Source organism: Molossus molossus, unplaced genomic scaffold (genome assembly GCF_014108415.1).
Source record: "Molossus molossus isolate mMolMol1 unplaced genomic scaffold, mMolMol1.p scaffold_m16_p_7, whole genome shotgun sequence".
NCBI classification, from domain to species: Eukaryota; Metazoa; Chordata; class Mammalia; order Chiroptera; family Molossidae; genus Molossus; species Molossus molossus.
The window spans coordinates 107,421,759-107,427,758 of record NW_023425401.1 but is presented as its reverse complement, the minus strand read 5'-3'; positions in this window follow the sequence as shown (position 1 = coordinate 107,427,758).

Below are 6,000 nucleotides of genomic sequence, written 5' to 3'. Positions count from 1 at the left end.
TTTGTTACATAAATGGACCTAGGGCATATTATGCTAAGTGAAATAAGTTAGGCAGAGAAAGACAAATGCCATATAGTGTTACTTATGTGGAATCTAAAAAAACAACAACACGAAACAAAAACCCAGAACAAAACAAAAACAGATTCACAGAAACAGAGAGCAAAGGGACGGTTACCAGAGCGGAGGGGTGAGGTGGGTGAAAAGGGGGAGGGGAATATAGTCAATAATATTGTGATAAACTTACACAGCGACAGATGACGCCTAGAATTAGTGGAGTGAATACATTGGAAGGTATAAAAATGCTGAATCATTATACTGTACACCTGAAACCGTACATATAACCAATACAAAATTGAATACCGACTACACTTAAATAAGAGAAAATCCCCCAAAGCAAACAAAAAACAAAATGACACCCCTTTCACCTTCATGGCCCTGAATTGATTTCAGGAACTGAGTACCAGAGACCAAATATTATAATTGGTCAAATATATGTTTCTTATAAATCACCGGTGCTCCGTTGGCCCACAGGGGAGTCGAGGTTCAGGCCTTCCACCCACTCACTTGCCTGCTGGGGACTGTGGAGGAGCCAGCTCTGTTCCAAGGACATGTTTTAGTGCGTGTGTGACTCTCACGCTTCCCCACCCCCCTCAGTGACACCTCCTAGCTCCCTTAAGGGACCGTTAGCCCAGCCCAGAAGGAAAGCGAGCTAGGGGGTCACCATTCCCTCCCCATCCTGGCAGAGGGAGGTTTCCTAGCAGGCATTCAGGCCGCGTTTGAAACAGCATCCAATCAAAATCTGAGGATAGGAGGAAAATGAAACGAAACCAAAATTACTCATCGCTAGTCCATCAAGAGGAAGTTTTTCTCGACAGCATTTTGATAAAAAGAAAAGGGTGCCAACCAGGTTCTAACTGGCTCTCCATGAAAGCACCTGAGCTGAGGCTGGGGGAGGGGGTGGCACAGAGAACCGAGGTACCTGCAGATGTCACTACACGCCCAGAGCAGGCGATGCTCGGAGTGACGGCCGCGAGCGCGCGTCCCCAGGACGCAGTCACGCCTTCCCGTGGGCACTGATTGCGCAGTTTCACTGCGGGTGTAGAGGGAGCTCTAGCAAAGGCCTCTTGCGGAGGGGGATTGGGGGTCCTGGGGCCGCCCGAGGTCACAGGGCTTCCGAGGGCACCCAGGCACCTCCCTGGCCCCAGGGACCTGCGCACCCGCCAGAGGCCATTTCTCACAACACTCGGTTAATATCCACCAGAGACTAAGCCCACGCCGCGAACACCCCGAACCTTTCCCTGGACTGTTCAGAAACGGGGGGAAAGTCTCCCGACTCGTTAGCCTCCCAAGAAAAACAGAAGCCTCGAGAAAAATGCTTAACAAGCCCATCTCTCCTGCAGCTTTCTCGTGGGCCGGGTTAGCTCGCGCTGGAGAAGGGCTTTGTGGAGAGGCTGCCACGGACTCAGGCTGCGGGATGTGCTCACCTTTCAGTAGAAACCGCGCTGCGGGACGCGCCAGAGCAGGGAGTCCCCGCACGCGTGATTGGAGGCCCACCCTGGGCGTGCCTGTCCTTCCTCGTGGCCGGAGAAGGCGATCTCGCCCCACTGCGGGCTCCACGCGGTCCACGTGCAGGGTGCGTGCGCAGGAGCATCAGTCACCCGTGCCTCTCCTGCGGCACCTGGTCCACGTGCAGAACGCGTGCGCGGGGGCGCACCTGTGCCTCCGTTGCCCGGTCCACGTGCAGAACACGTGCGCGTGCGCATCAGCGCACCTGTGCCTCTCCTGCAGGCGTGGCAGCCAGGTGGTGCTGGTTCCGGCTCATTTGAGGGCGACTCCAGCCTTTCCTGAGGCTCATTTGGGGAGGGAGGGCTGGGAGGCTGGGCTCAGCCAACCCTAGTGCCCGGCTTCTCTAAGTTTCTCTAGAAAACGGTGACTAGCCCATATTGTTCCTCCATGATCGGAAGCCATGAAGACATTTTTTTATTGTGCTAAAAAATATACTACATAAATACTTGCCATTTTAAAAAATTAAAGTGTTTTCAATTACAATTGACATTCAATATTATACTAGTGTCAAGGATACAGTGTAGTGGTTAGACTTTTGCATACCTTGTGAAGTGATCCCCCGGATAAGTCTAGCACCCACCTGGCCCCATCCATAGTTATGACAATACTATTGTCTATATTTCCTATGCTGTACCTGACATCCCTGTGACTGGTTTTATAACTGGCAATTTGTGTTCTCAATCCCTTCACCCTTTCACCCAGCCCCACCCTGCCCCCAGCTCATTCTCTGTATCTATAAGTCTGGTTTTGTTTTGTTCCTATACTTCGTTCTTTAGATTCCACATCTAAGTGAAATCACATGGGATTTGTCTTTTTCTGTCTGACTTATTTCACTGAGCACAATAACCATTTTGAAGTGTACAATTTGGTGGCGTTAAGAACATTGACATTGTTGTGTGACCATCACCATTGTTTTCAAAACTTTATCACCTGCAGCAGAAACTCTGTACCCATTGAACAGCCCCCCATTCCTGCCCACCCCAAGCCCCTGGTAACCTCTACATATTCTACTTCCCGTCTTTATGCTTTTGTCTGTTCCAAACAGTTCACATAAAGGAATCATACGATACTTGTCCTTTTGTGTCTGGCTTACTTCACTTAGCACAATGTTTTCAAGGTGCGGTCATGATTAAGGAAAATTTGAAATAAACACTTAGTGGTCGTAGGAAATTTTGGTATTATATTAATCTGAGAAAAAGTTATTGCCCTGATAATAACTAACATTTACTTAGCACTTACTGTGTGCCAGGCACTGTGCTGGGAAGGGTACATACATTGTTTTAAAAATCTTTTGAGAACGGCACAATAAAGAGATTAGTGTTTATCAATTTCATGTTTCAGGTGAGAAGGTTGAGGATTTAGTGAGTAAGCCAAACTAGTAAAAGGGTTGAGTCAGTTAACTGGCTCTGGGTTGAAATTTTTACTTCCTAAACTACCTGCACTGGTGTTTGAAACTTTAATTATTTTTTCTCTTTATTGATTGTAGAGAGAGAGGAAGGGAGAAGGAGAGAGAGAAACATCAATGAGAGAGAACATCAATTTGTTGCCTCCTGCATGCTCCCCACTGGGGATCTGGTGCACAACCTGGGCATGTGCCCTGACCAGGAATTAAACTGGCAACTTCTTGGTGCATGGGCTGATGCTCAACCACTGTGCCACACTGGCCGGGCTCTGTTTGAACCTCTAAATTAGCACCTTCTACATAATCTGGAGTATTAGACTTTCTTGTGTGTGTCTCATCTGCCTGACAGGATGAGTTTCAGAGAGAAGAGACTGTATCATTCATTTTTTAAAATCCTCACCTGAGGATACTTTTTTCCGTTTATCTTCAGATAGAGTTGAGGGGGGAGAGAGAGAGAGAGAGAGAGAGAGAGAGAGAGAAACATTGATGCGAGAGAGACACATTGATTGGCTGCCTCCCGCACAATCCCAACCAGGGCTGGGGACTGAACTGCAACGGAGGTATGTGCCCTTGACCAGGATCAAACCCATGACTTTTTGGTTCGAGGGCTGACGCTCTAACTACGAACAGACCAGCCAGGGCTGTATCATTCGTTGGTATCTCCAGGGCCCAGCACTGTTCTTGGCACATTGCAGGTACTCAACACATGTTTGTAGGGTGGACTGAAGCATCTCAGCACGAATGCCATGGCATTAGGCTTTGTACCAAGAGCACTCCCATACTCTTGTTTATGTGATCAGGGCGTTTTAACCACAAAGCCACTTGGCTTGCTTCCTGGAGATCACTCCACCTGCTCCCCCCAGGGGACGTCGAAAGAAAAATGAAAACCACAGACCCTTGTCGCCACACACTGGTTTTTCCACTGTGGTGGTTGTTAAGAGTTTCTTTCTTCCAGCTTTTAAGGGCAGACTCGACTAGGAGTCCAAGCAAATGTGATCAACAGCACATCCCCCCTATTTGTAACTTTCCCTGCAGCCAGAGGAAATTTGCCACCGGCCACATGCTCCTGACATGCATGGGCCGTAGGTTAAACCCTGGCTGTGTGTTCAGCGGGATTACAGGGTGACACACATACCCACACAGAGGACAGGGGTACCTCGGGGGAGAGGCGAGGGCATCATCCTTTACCTCTGAGTCCTAAGTACTGTGGCCTCCCCAGCTGTGGGAGACGTTTTGTAGGAAGAACAAGGAGGTGGGAGTCAATTATGAAATGTTTTACGTCCAAGAAGGGGACATAGGTGTTATCAACATGGCCCAACAGACTCACTGGGATGCCTGGTATTATCCATAAATACATCTTCAGACCTTCCCTCAAGGAACTGTTCCCAAGATGGCATTTCCTCATCCAGGTTGGTGTGAGAGGGGTGGAGAGGTTTCCCCTGATGTTTGGGGAATTGAGACCCAGGAATCAATATGCAACATTGACCCCTTTCTGCAGCTGTTTCCCGAACTAAATTTGAGTCCAGTGGTTGCCTCTACCTCCAGAGTCTGCCCCTGGTTCACAGGCATGTAGGTCGGGTTCCTCTTGGGGCGCCCTTTAGCCTCTAGGCTCTGCCTACTCACCCACGTTCAGGTGAGTCAGAGCTGCTGCGGAACCCCCACTCAGATATGAGTCAGTGAGGAAAATGTACGCTGATGAGACACTTTCAGGTACGGGCGATTTCAATTTATTAGGAGAAGCTGGAAGAATGAAAACCCTCCGAGACTCTAAAGGAAGAGCAATTCTGGCTTCTTGGCAAACGTCTGCGTGAAACTGTCAGGTGGAGAGCTTACCTGGGGAGCCTTGAAACAGACCACAGAGGGCTCGGAGGGGAGAGTCTATGACACCATGAATGAGGACCGCTTTTAATCTCTGGTCAGCAGCTTGGTTATCAAATTCCAAGGATATGGACCAAGAGCTGTGGTCCTAAAGATTTGGTAGAAATTTATCAGGTAAAGAAGTGGAACAGGAAAGGGGGGAGAAAATGGGGGACATCTGTAATAATAAAAAATAAATAAAGGTGGAACAGGGCATTCAAGCCTGAGGAAAGTGCTGGATGGGAAGGGGCTTGGGGTGGGGGTATGAATATGCATGTGTGTGCGTGTATGTGAACACATGTGCACGCATGGGTTGTGCAGTACACGTGGTGGTGGTGTTGGGGAGCAGGTGCTGGGAGTATCAATGTGTGCTGTGGAACAGACTTGAACAGATGGGGGGCTGGGAGAGGGGTGGGCAGAAGATAAGCCTAAAAGTGAAAACAGACTTCTTAGCAGTACCGTCCATGTTGAGAGGGTGACTACTTGATCAAGCAAGAAAGTCGATAGTTGGAAATCGCTTCCTTGCTTAGGAACCTGTCGTGGCTTTTGCCCACAGGACAAGCAGTTGGTTTTACGTTGTCTCCCCATCTTTACTGACCTCCCCTCTTTCCTGCCCAGCCCCACCACCTACCCTCTGCTTCACCCTCAGGTTCTAAAACACATCTCACTCTCCTGACATGAGTTTCTCTGATGGCAATGCCCTTCTATTCAAACCCTACCCAGCCCAGGTGGCCTCCTGCTGGGTCTTCCCCAGTGAGCCCTTCACACACACACACACACACACACACACACACACACACGCCGCTTTTCTGAAATCAGCTGGTCATTCTCAGAGACTGCGGTGGGGGTGTGAATCGGTGCAAATGGAGAAAAGAAAAACGATCAAGAACCTCATAAACGATCATATCCCCCAGGGAATTCTCCAAGGACTAATAACATCTGAAAAGCTGTTTATTCTCATTAGTAATCAGTGGAATGCAAATGAAAGCAAATGAGGTTAATATTCAGATAGCATTCTCTACCTCGAAGCTGGCAGAAACAGAAAAATGCTAATGCCTGGAGCGAATGAGGGTGTGACGAGGGTAAATGGGTAAAATCTCTGGGAGGTCCCTTGGACAATGTGAACCGAAGAAATATGCGTACCAGTTGTGGGAGCACCCTACGGAATTTACCAT